Raw genomic sequence first — 13,380 nt, forward strand, 5'->3', positions numbered from 1 at the left:
ACCAGGACTCAGCGACCGACCGGCTGAGGCCTGGAGTCTCACAGGCAATGGCGAGCCCTTGTCGCCATCCCTGTCCCTCCTTCCAGCCCAGAACGCCAACTGGAGTTCATTTTCTCTAAGGAGAGACAAATGTCTGTAAATCACTCTCCTCCTCGAGGCATAAAAAAACGGACTTCAAAAGGAGAAACAAGCTGCGATTAATTCACATAATTAACTTTCCTTATAACTGTTATCCTCTCCGAGCCAGTAACTATTAGCGAGATTGCTCTTGTTTTTGAGGTCCAGACACACTCGAGGATCCCCTCAATATCCATGGGTCTAGCTAGGAGCTAACGCAAAAATAGTCCCCGTGGGGAGGCAGGCTGCGCCAGGACCCTGGAAGGGCACGGGGCGTCAGAGTGTGTGGCTCAAAGGCTCTAGGGAAAGAGTCGGCCCCCGAGAACAAGTCGAAGCAGGTCCTGCAAACAAAATCCATGGTGAGCATTGAGCTTCTGGAAGATGCTGACTCACCTGAGAAGTGGTTCTGCAAGGGTGGTTGGTTTGAGGGCAGATTAAAAGCTCAATTTTTAAGTTATTTAGAAATTAGTGAGAAGGCCAGAGACACAGCCCAGTGGGCTGCAGCACTGGCTCGGCAGGCAGGAGGCCCAGGTTTGATCCCCAGCAACAGATGGTTTCCCACAGCACCTCCAGGAGAGATCCCGAGCACCACACCAGGAATAACCCCTGAGCACTGCTGGGTGGGGCCCAAGGACCAAAAGAAAAGAGAAAATAATTAGTGAGTTTCAAGTCTAGAGAGATGGTAACTGGATTAAGATACTTGCCTTCTATACAGTTCGATGCCTGACCCCACATATGGTCCCCTGAACACCACCAGAGTGACCTTTGAGCACAGGACCAGGAGTAACCTCTGAGCACTGCTGGATGTGGTCCAATTACAAACAAGCAAAACATGAATCCCTCAAATAAAAATAAATAGTTTCATAGCATACTTATACTTGATCTTCCTCACTCTGAGTGATCACAGTCCAATGGCCATTATTGCAATCATCGTGACCCCATTGGCTTGCTTGTTTCACTTGTTTCCTACAATCCTAAGCACAGTGTTCACTGAATGTCACAGGGAGGCTTTGAGCAAGCTGTTGCTGACGGCATTAAAATATCTCTGAGGACCGGGAAGATAGTACAGGGACAAGGTGCCTGCCTTCTATGCAGCTGACCTCAGCTCCAACCCCTGCATAGCATGTGGTTCCCTGAGCACTGCTAGGAGTGGTGCCTGAGCAAGGAGCTAGGAGTGAGCCCTGAGCAATCCTGGGTGTGACCCCAAAACCAAACAAAAACAAACGAAACCGGGGCTGGAGCGATAGTACAACAGGTAGGGCATTTGCCTTGCATGCAGCTAACCCAGGTTTGATTCCCAGCATCCCATATGGTGCCCCAAGAACCATCAGGAGTAATTCCTGAGTACATGAGCCAGGAGTAACCCCTGTGCAATGCCGGGTGTGACCCAAAAGGCAAAAGCAAAAAAAAAAAAAACCATTTAAATGTCAATGATATTTCCCTCCAGCTGCTTTCCTGGTCCTCTCCCAGTCCCCAGACCTTTTTTCTTCTCCCTTGTTTTCCAGTCCATCCAAACCTCACTTCCATCGTTTCTGGATTATAGTTGCTTAGCTTTTATTCATTCCTCGAGGCTCCTTCCAGCTCTCATGCTGTAGTTTTCTTTCTGTCTCCCACTCTGACTTACTATCAGTTCACTCTGTATTAGGAAGAATCTGATCACTTTATTCTTATTCCCAGCATACTCATATCATATCTGAATGAGGGCAGAGCCTAAGCCACAGGAAGATATTTGTGGTGAGAGAAATCAGACACTGACAGAAATAAGGCGGAACATCTCAGGAAGGACGGGAGATCCACTGTGGCAGCTGTGTGGATCCCCACAGTCATCCTGGCTTGCCAGACCTGTGATCACCAAACTTGGTAGCTAGAAGAAGAGCCTGGGAAGTACTAAGCTTACCTCTTGTACTTTATAGATCTCATTTGAGAATACTTATTGAGAATGGGTCATAAGATATGCATGACACTGAGCACTGTTTTATCCTTCTATCTTATAAATATCCTTTTTAACCCATATCTTTGTTTAAGCTGATAAAGCTGGTCATGCTAATATCATCCCCATTTATTTTCAAAATTAATTAATTTTGGTTTGGGAGTCACACCCAACAGTGCTCAGGGTTACTCCTGGCAGGCTCCAAAGACCATGGGGATAACCAGGTATCAAACCTTCAAGTGTTTTTCCTGCTGTACTCGCTCTCCAACCCCTCCTCTCCACTTTACAATGAAATGACTGAGATGTAGAGGGTTCAGTATGCCTGATCAAGGTTTAACCAGCCAAGGTTGTAATCTAAGCAGCTGGACTCTGGAGTCCAAAGGATGTAGTTAAGGAGTTTGCAAAGGATTGTAATACTGCTTTTGGAGACACCGGGTGTGAAGTCTGGGTTCTCTCCTTGAACTGTACCATCTCTGACTCACCTCTTCTCACAGAACATTCCCACCTCCATAGAAGGAAGTTGAACCTGTCTTTGAGTATTTTGTATGGAATCTCAAAAGTTCATCAACCCTATACAAACAGAAAAGAAATTCTCCAGCCAAGGTATTTCTTTCTGGCCAAGACATAATTTTAATCCTAAAGACTTGGCTTTGATCATAGAATTTTTATGGAGCAAATGGAAGTTCTGAGTGATATAAAGGCTTGAAGCCATAGGAATGCAATTATTTTTCAAAGTTTGAAACTTGCTGAATTTTACTAGATAACATTCATGTTGCTTTAATTCTTAAGCACATGACAAATGTCCATTTTCAGTTATGTTCATTTGCACGTGCCAGTATTTTCTTTTTGAGTTGAAAGTGAATTTGTGACTACCTTGTGAGCATAAAATTAGAAAAGGCAAGGTTTATGCTGAAACCTGAAGAACTGAACAAGTACATATGAAAGTGTTTGCAAATTGGGCCCCAGACTTTTGAATAGCAGGTTTCAGTCATATAACCTGAAATCTCCTGACTCTTCAGCTGCATAGAAAGAGTATGAGTTAATCAGAAGTTCTTATAAGTATTATCTGAGGGGAGCCAAGCAGTATGAGGACACAAATGTAGCTGATGAAGTGAGATGTCTAGATTGGGGACAGGAAGTGCTTAGTTAAATCTTTTATGCAGATGCCACCTTCTGAATTCTATCTCCAGTGAGCGAACAAAGAACTTAGTTTGTAGACTGTGGTTTTGCATGTTTAATCTCTCTTTAAAAGTCAAATTAACTGTAGTCTTTTCAACAAAAGGGTTTATTCATCTGGTTGAGTCACCTGGCTTGAAACTGGGTTTCTCCAAAATTGGCATCATGTTTAGGAGAGAGACAGCGGAGGTGGGGTGCATCTTTTTTTCACCCCTGGTTGTCATAAAAGGATTTTTTAAAAGCACCATCTTAATATTAAATAATATATCACTTGGAAGGCAGCACATATCTTTGCTTAAATTTATGTGACTGAAACTTGGATGTAGATCAAAATGTTTTTCTTGTATGCCTATTTCTGTAGATCTTGCAAGTTTCATTTAAAGCTGATATTCAAGAGGAATAGATGTTTAGATAAAGTCATATTCTTGTTAGAAGCCATATTTTTTTAATTGCAGCCCTGTGGTCTTGAAATTAGATGACGCATGGTCGAGAAATGTCTAGGAAGTTGTAGAGATTACCGCAACATTGCAGTTCAAACTTTTCTCATTCATTAATTTTCCTAACTGGCCATTTTAAGACCACTCCTTGGAGAAAATAATGGTGTTGAGTGAAGTAAGCTTCTCCCCCAAGGCTAAATGAAGTCAGGGTCACTGGAGCTTAATCCTGGCCTCTTGGCTGCTGTATTGTGTTACTCAATTAAACTTAGACTTTTCACCACTCTTTGTGGTTTTCAAGGTGTGTAAAAAGTTTTTGTCAGGGCATATGTCCCTTATTCCCTGGATTTTACTTAGGGACAGAGCTTGGGGACACAGCGCTGGTCTGACTGTCCCATCAGAGCACATTTTCTGTCAGTGGACTGCTAGGGGAAGTCAGGGTAGAGCACAGGAAGGGTGACAATAGCCTTGATCTTCCTACACAGTCCATTGTGGACCAATGAGGAGACTGACCACTCTCCTTTTCCACTTGCTAGACAAAGGTGCGGAACTGGGACCTGTGCATTGGTGTGCCACTAGTGTGACACTGTGGCCAGATTGAGATGTGTCTCATCTCAAAGGCCATCGTCCACCACCACTGATAACAATTTTTCATGTTTTACCATGAAAAGCACACATTGAGGCAGGAGAATCAGCTTAATTGCTTATATCCTATTATTTTTTAAATTAACCTTTAGTAAGAAATGTAGATGACTGAGAGTAGCTTAAACAATAGTAACTGCTACCATATGTGAAATTTTGTAAGAGGAGATTGTTTTTATTGTAGTATTATTCTCTGACATGATTGTTTTTCCTCCAGAGAAGCTGATTGAAGTTTGATATTCAGATATGAAATCCTTTTTCCTCCATTAAAGTAACTGGGTGGCGGGGTACAGTAAGTCTGCTCTGAGTGTTGTTGAAACATGCAAAAGGGAGAGATTCAGATGGAATACACAATTACAAGTTTCTTTAAGTTCAGTTTCATTGTGCTTTTACACATCTGGATAATTAACCAAGCATTACATTCTCTCTAGACTATTTTTACAAGTACAATATGCTCCCAACATGATTTCCATTAGGTTGTTCCAAACATTATTTCAGAACTCAGAAAGATTGCAGACCAAGATTTAAAACCACGATTCAACTGTGATGTTGAGACCTTTTTCTCTCATGGGGAAAATAAAAGATTGAGAAGTGAATGCTGAGTGCCTTCTGATGCAGGAGGAAGGCTGGAGGTTTACTGCATTTTTAAGCTTCAGCGGAGGCAAGCATATACAAACACACTTTTATGTCTCCGGTCCTTGTCAGAGGCAAACTCAAAATAGGGTCACAGAGGGAAAAATGAGCCAGCAAGAGCAGTGCTGGAAATGCAGCTTAAATCATGGCAGACAAAATCCTGATGCAAGCCTCCTTGGAATGATTGTGTTAGATAAATAGGTTCCTTTGGCTGGGTTCCTCGTTTAGAAGTCACTGCTGAATTCGAAAAAAAATATGTGTTCAGATCGTTTCTGGCACTCTTCTTCTTTCCATTTATAATCGCTTTGATGCTGCTCAGAGCCTTCGTGAGGCTAGTCTGATCCTATGGAAGGTGACTGTAAATTCACAGACTTTAGGCGCTTCCTGGGCCAGCTGCTGCCCACATTGGTGAACACCAGTGAGAGATCAGAGAAACCACAGGACTGATAGTTGTTTATTGTTGTTCTTTTCATTGCTCAAGGCAGAACCCAGAACAAAAGGAACAAGAAAGAGTTCATACAATTACAGGATCACTATTAAAAATCTGAAGGGGCCCCATAGTCCATGTTTAATCTACCAGGAAACCACCCTTAATTTATCCTCCGCAAATATAGGTTCTTTTCAATTTAAAACATACCCAGAAAAGGGAGAGCTAGATGAAATAAAACACACTTGATTTTTTTTTGTCCGACTGTCTTTTAACATGCTTATGGTGGTTGAAGAATCATTAAATTGAAAAATAAATGATTCAGGAAGAAAAACCAAGTCTGATCTTGCATACGGGGGATGAAAAACCCTTGTTTTAACTAGGAGAGCAAAAATAATTGAAATTTCATGATAAGACTTCAGGATTGTTTTCCATAAAATAATCTTATAATTGCCTACTGTGTGGCAGCCTAAGTCAGTCAACCAGTGGAATGATTAATGAAAGCAGCAGTGAAGGATTTGTCACACTGACATAGGGTAAGGAAGTGTGAGAGTCATTAGGAAACCAAAAAACGAGGTGCACATCATTATTGTTTGGTTAGCAGATGTGGACCGAACCCTAAGGAATCTGTTTGGGACATAATTAAACAGCTACACATCTTTTGGTAGTTTTGCATGAATGATCTGTTTAGGCAGTGTGGAGTGAATAAACCGATAGTTAGGTCCCAGTCTCAGGGCCCCATAATCTGTTCCAGGACCATTGACTGAAATGTGATTTGATTTAAGAATTAGGAGGGATAGAGTCAACCAAGCCTGGATAGAATTCCTGCAAAGCGCGTGACTGAAATGCATAGACCTGTGTTTTCATCACCGTTAAGATGTGGGGCGATCATGTTAACCTTAAATTGGCTCAACTTAAAGTAGAGGAAATAACCTAGCTTATAAAAGATGCTCAGAAATTAACTATGTTTTTCTTCTGAATTTCCTGCTTCGATGTATCCCAGAACCACATGATAGTCTCAAAGGTGAAAGATACCAAAGAAGTGTGGATGTCTTGCTGTTTGAAAATTAAGAAAAGAAATGTGGATGTGGGTCTGGAGTGATAGTACAATGCGTAGGCCTTGCATGCAGAGCTGACTCAATTCCCAGCTCCCTGTATGTGCCCGGATCCCAGAAAGGAGTGATCCCTGAGCACAGAGCAAGGGATAAAAGAGTAAGCCCTACACATTGTGGTTTGTGGCACCAAAACAGAAACAAGAGCAAACCACAAATACATTGGGTGTTTTTCTCTTTTAAAATTAAGAATAGGCTTACTTCAAGCAAACAAGAACTTTGATTTGATTTGATTTTTATTATAGGTGAGGTTATGGGTTTGCAGTGGTGTTGAGATGGATGACTTTGGGTCTACAGTTACCTCCCTTTATCACTATCAAAGTGCTTACAGGCCCTCACCCATCCCCCTGAGTCACCTCCAGTCTATCTCATCCTCCCTAATCTGGTACTATCAATTTGTACTCTCACACCCAGAGTTTTTATCACTTATATTATCTGTGTCATAATTTTCCATTTTCTCCATTTTCTAGGCAGAATAATTTTGACATTATAAAAGTTAACTATAAATCGGGATACCTTTGTTCTTCTAGTCAAGGAAAGAAATGAAAATAGTGTTTTGTAAAAGTGTTGTATTTACATTAAATATTGATTTTTAAATCCTCATAATAATTTGTTAGATTTTTATCTAGCTTGATCACATATAGAGGTTCTTTCCCTAAAATTCCTTTCCCACAAATATTGATACAGGTTTCTTTACATTCACATTCTGTTATATAATGTTTCTGTGTTCTATTCATAAGTAACCATTTTACTCTTGAGACAGAATTTCTTTTTCATTAGCCAATATATCTCTGATACCTTTATATCTTGCTGAAAACATTCCTCTATTGTTTCCCCAATGTCTATTATTTGTTATTTAATGCTAGCTTTAGCATGCATAACCTTGATTTCACTACTTAATTTCAGAATTGTAATTGTATATACTGCTATACTATTCTGAAAATAAATGTTCATACCAAAAATGTGGACGTTTTGATCTAAATTTGTCATCACTACCTACATGGCAGTTTAGAATACATATGTCTTAGAAAGAGTACAAGCAGTGTTTTATAGCCTGATAGTACAAGGAGAAACTTCAATCATAGTATCATTGCCAAATATATTCTTTAAGTATCTGTACCAATTTCTAATGGAAAAATTAGGTTTAGAAATAAAGCCACCTAAATCATTCAATCATCAGAAATATGTTAACATTCTGACTATGTGCTTGGAAATGTAGATGTTGTGGGTATAATAATAGCAAATTTTGTCCTATCACATTTGAATCAAATTTTTCATAATGTAATTTCAAAAGAAATTATGAGCTTTGCAGGAGCAAGCTTTAAGCTTTATTCACTTCTGTGTCTCTTCAAGTAACTAGCATAATGCCTTTGACAGAGAATTGCCCAGTAAACCATGGAACAAAGATAATATAATAAATCTTTACCAGTGAAATGATTACTCAAGGAAATTTGCTCTTTTTCATCATCTTATGGAAATTTTATTTGATAAATGTTCACTTATTGCGCCTAACAAGAAAACACAGCACAAATATGCAACTAAACAATTCCAGACTTGTAAATACAATCAGTACATGACCACAAGGAAGCTGAAATGTGCTCAAGGGTATAAAGGTATATATTTCTCAGATTTAATATTTTCCCTAAGTAGCTGGAGCGATAGCACAGCGGTTGGGCGTTCGCCTTTTACGCGGCCGACCCGAGTTCGATTCCTTCTCCCCTCTCGGAGAGCCTGGCAAGCTACCCATGAGTATTGGATATGCCAAAAAACAGTAACAAAAAGTGTCTCGAACAAATCGATGAGCAATAGGATGACAGTGACAGTGACAATTATTATGCAAGGTGTCCGTATCTATCTTTTAATGTAAATTATATAAATGACGTAGGCCATTAGGAGTTAGGAGAGGTTTAGGGTGTAGTGTAAGTCAAACCAGGTTTAACTCTGATCCTATCACTTTAACTTTCTGAGCCACAATGTCATAGATTATTTGAAAGTTGTCAAGAATCGGGCTGGAACGATAGCATAGCAGGTAGGGTGTTTGCCTTGAACGCAGCCAACCCGGGTTTGATTCCTCCATCCCTCTAGGAGAGCCAGGCAAGCTACCAAGAGTATCCAGCCCCCATGGCAGAGCCTGGCAAGCTACCCGTGGCATATTCGATATGCCAAAAACAGTAACAAGTTTCATAATGGAGACATTACTGGTGCCTGCTCGAGCAAATCGATGAACAACAATTGTAGGACAACAGTGCTACAGTGCTACAGTGTCAAGAATTATTCAGGTGTCATGTAGCTGTTCTATTTTGAAAATAATATCACTATTATGTGTAAAAAACTAAGGCTCGCCGAGGGGCAAGTGCACTCTCGGGCTCTCTGGGTGGCTCTGTCTTACCGCCCGCATTCGGTGCCCTGGAACCGCAGTGTGTGGACTGGATCGGGACGGCCGGTGGTCAGGGACAGGCGAAGGAAGAACGAGGACCAAGCTAGTTGCTGATTAGTTACCGTTTACTCAATCTTCCATCTTTCTCATCTCCCGCACTCCCAGCTCTGGCCTCTCTCTGGATCTACTGCTGCCTCTTTCTCTGTCTCTCTCCTACTTGTCTCTCCCACCTTGCCCTCTAGGCTACACCCAGCCAGGTAGCAAAATCAACATAAGAAAGCCCTTCCTGAGGGCAGGACATTCCAAAGCCCTTCCTCACTCTTAAGGTTTTTTTTTCTTTTCCTTAGTCCAGGAACTTATTAACATCTTAATACTAGTTATTTTTGTGTGGACATAGCAAGGGATACATTGAGGCTTGCAAGGCAGCTCTCCTGGCAACATCTTGCCACAGGCTCAGACCACAACACTCAGGCCAGATTAATCATTCCTCACCTTAGCAGGGTCCAAATCTAGTTATCACTGTTTGGATCATGACAGCATTTGTCCATAATCAAGCTCTTAACCTATAGTTAAGCATTAGGCACTTTGGCCAGGCCCATCTCAATGCCAGGGTAGCACACAACTCACCGCTTGCCCTGGGTCCTTCTTGTCCCACGTCGGGACCGTGCTTTGGGGGTGCTAGGAAGTAAGGGCAGCTGAGGCTTAGGTCAAGAGAACAGATGCCCTGGAGGAAAATATCATGTAGAGTCAAATGACTCCCAGGTTACAAAAGCATAACATTTGTTAAGTCTTCCTTTGTCCATACAAAAAGGACCTGCTCTGAATAAACTATGCAAAGGACTCAAGGAGAAGAGAAAAACATTATTTACAAGTCAACAGAACACTAAGAAAGAAGCTACAAATAAACAAAGAGAAATAGGAGCACTGTAACGGGAGTAACCCAATAAACCTAAACTACTGAGGCTATGTTATCCTACAGTTTTGTTTCAACGGAATCTAAATACAGTGAGATGCATTCACTTAACAGCCGTTTATTGAGCACCAAGAAATAAAGGGCTTCAGAAACAAGTGATACAGTTATAAGCAAGATAGGAAAATACTCCTGTACTGTGTTTAGGGAGTTTTTTATTTTAGAGTGGGTGGGTAATGACAATAGGTCAAGACATAAATGAATGTATATTGGAGAGGGATATAGTTTAAGAGGAAAATGGAGAGGAAGGGAATACAAAATGTCAAGAAAGGGTATTAAAAATTTTAATAGGGTACCAAAGAAATTAAGAAATTAGTTAAAATTAATTCTTAAAAATTAATTTTAAGAAATTCACTTAAAGAAATGGAGAAGTTAGCTGTTGACATCTGCAAGAAAAACAGATATTCCAGCTGTTAGGGACAGCAAATGCAAAGACCATGATGGAAGGCACAGGTGGGTCTCAGGATTGTGGTGCTGGAGGGGCTGGAGAGAAATAAGCAGCAGGAAGTTGCATGTAAGAGAGGATGGGGCCATATCGTGTCAACACTCATTCCTCTACAACAGCACTTTGTTTTTTGCTCTGAGACAAGAAGTCATTAAAAAGTTTAAGCCAAGGTCTGGAATGATTTCCTTTATGTTTTAAGGGTCTTACAAATAGACTTTGGGTGGGGGACAGGAGTAAGGGAAAGCATGGAAGGCCAGATCGGTGACTGTGTCAGTGGTTCAGGTGAGAAAGGAGGTTGACTGGGAGCAAGATAATGAAGTAGGTGTGTGAGAAGACACTGAATTCCACACCAATTCTGATAGAATCGGCAGCATTGGCAAGAGTAGCTGATGCACATTTGTGGCGTGGGAGAGAAAGAAAGATATGATATAAAGAATGACACCAACACTTTTGGCCTGAACACCTAGAAGAGTAGCATTCCCATGTATTGAATGGAAGATGTAGACAGATCTCAGAGACTGAGAATTTTACTCTGAACATAAGAAGATTAGTCATACTACAGAAGATGTTGAGAGGGCACAATTTTTGATGGAAAAAATATAAAACCATTATGAAACCAATATATTCATAATCAAGAAAATAAATTTATTATCAAGCTGTGGAGATGGATATCAAAAAAAATAAAACCTTGTGGCATAAAATAATGAAATGGATTATATCAAATGATCATTTCAGAGGCCACTCAGTATTATTATTGTCTTCCTCTAAGATGTATTGATTTTAAATTTTGTATCTAAATCTTCATTTTGGACTTAACTTATTTTATTTATTTTTGTTCTGGGCCCATGCCCAGTGGTCCTCAGGATTTTCTCCTGACTTTCAAGGATCACTTTCAGGGACCATAGGAAATGCAAGGAATCACCCTGGATTGGCTGTGTGCAAAGCAAGCACCTACCCACTGTACTGTCTTTCCAGCCTCTTGAGTTGTTTTATAAGCTTTTTTTATGTGTGTATGACGATTATCTTTTATTTCAAAATTTATTAACACTGTGACACTCACATGCCATTGAGTATTTTTATAACATGGTTTTAAATTACAGAGCAATACTTGATGTATTGTAAATTACAGAATAAGCCTGCATTAATTTCCTACCTTATAATAAAATTACCACAGTAAAATACTAGTTTTCACAATTAATTTTGATAAATAACATTGGATGTACGTACTTGTAATTAGAGATCTTTTTTTTTACATCTTTCTCTTTTATTTATTTATTTAATGCTTTTTAATTGAGTTACTGTGAGAATAGTTACAGGGCTTTCAGGATCAAGTCTCAGTCATACAATGATCAAACACCCATCCCTTTACCAGTGCATATGTTCCAGCACCAAGCACCCCAGCAGACCCTCTCTTCCTCTCCCCCTCTGCCTGTGTGGCAGATAATTTTCACTTTACTCTCTCATTACTTTGATAACACTCAATTTTTGACAGAAAACTCACTATCATTGTTTGGAGGTTCCCCCCCAACAGCCAGACCTGTCGGAATGGCATCATTAGATCATATGTTTTCTATTGTTGATAACAAAGAGCATATGATGTTGCAAGTTCGTGAAAGTGGCCACCCACTTTTGGGATCCTGGTATTAAGTCCAGAGGTATTTCTACCAGCAGCCACTGCTTTCCAAGATTGGTTTGTGTGCCTCTGGGATCACGGCTGTTCAGGAGCAGGGGAGCTGTTCGTGGGTGGCCGGTTGGAGTCTCATTTGGGCAGGAAGCAGGGCTAGTTCTGGCCCCCCACACACATCTCGAGATTCCCCATGTGTCCCATCACTGCAAGCTCCTACCTCTCTGTCCAATTGGCTCTAAATGGTGGCAGTTGCCATGCTGCCAAGAGGGGAAAAGGCCGAAGGACAAAAATCCTTCCCCTCCTGGTGCTACACAGGGTCATAGTTTAGTTCAAAGTCCAGGAGTGTAGCTGCCAGCAGCCGCTGGGTTTCTGTGCCTCTGGAATAATGGCTGCTCAGGGGTGGTGGAGCCGTTCGTGAGTGGTTTTTTGTTTGTTTGTTTTTGGTTTTTTGTATATCAGGAAAGGTTGCGTGGCCGCATAAGCGGCCTCGAGATTTGGAGAGATATCCCAGTCCCACATACTGGAGCCGTGTTAGTAAAAGCTCAGTGTCACCGGGACTCCTCCATCTGGAGAAGGCAGCGACTCTGCACCTTCTCCTTCGGGTGCCCCGGTATTGTTGGCCCGGTCCAGGGTCCGGAGCATTCTCCGGCTTGCAGTGCCACCGGCTGGGATTCTTACTACTGACTGTTGTGGCAAAATGGCTGTTTCATAAGCTTTTAATGGAACTTTCTGGTAAGACAAACTCTATGGGTGGCAGAATTATGTTCAATGGTCCATAATGTTTTATTGTGAAAGGAAGTCAGAATCTTCACTTAACTTTTTGTGCACCCAGCTCCTGGCTTGCATGTCCCTTGGTACTCTGTGGAACACCATGAGGAGTGAGAGTGCCTTTACTATTGTGAAATTTACACTGTGGGGTAAAGAATACATGGGCTGCCTCATGTGGAATATGGTTGTTTGTTATTTTTTCAAATCATCATCATCATCCCATTGATTGTCGATTTTCTTGAGTGGTCTCAGTAACATTCTCCATTTGTACCAGCCCTGAGATTTTAGAAGCTTCTCTTTACTTGTTCTTCTCAATGGTGCCGCATTGGAGGCTCCTTCAGGGTCAGGGGAATGAGACCCAGAATTGTTACTGGTTTTGGCTATCAGTATGCCACGGGGAGCTTACCAGGCTCTCCTACATGGGCAGGAAACTCTCGATAGCTTGCCAAGTTCTCTGAGAGGGAGACTAGGCTATAAGATGTCCGTGTGCTTCCAGGAGCTTGGTTTTATAGTTTCTGGATGTTGGTTGGTGCAATTTCTGGGTGTGACTGCCTAGCTACTGGAAAATGGGGGATCTGGGCGGAAGAGGCCCAATACTGATTTGAGCAGGCTTGGAGATCTCAGCCCCGGGTCCCACACACCTGGGTTCCTCTGCCAGTTCCTTCATGCGTGAGGCTTACCCGAACATGTGGAGAGGGGCTGTGAGCATGGCTGTGGCTGGG

The 13,380-nt window shown here is 41.4% G+C and overlaps 1 protein-coding gene across 1 annotated transcript in view; it reads left to right on the forward strand.

Moving 5' to 3' along the window:
- The window catches only part of CPVL (carboxypeptidase vitellogenic like), a 145,331-nt gene that overhangs the window by 66,792 nt on the left and 65,159 nt on the right, over positions 1–13,380 (forward strand). The window lies entirely within an intron of this gene.

This window comes from Sorex araneus, chromosome 1 (assembly GCF_027595985.1).
Source record: "Sorex araneus isolate mSorAra2 chromosome 1, mSorAra2.pri, whole genome shotgun sequence".
Taxonomy (NCBI): Eukaryota; Metazoa; Chordata; class Mammalia; order Eulipotyphla; family Soricidae; genus Sorex; species Sorex araneus.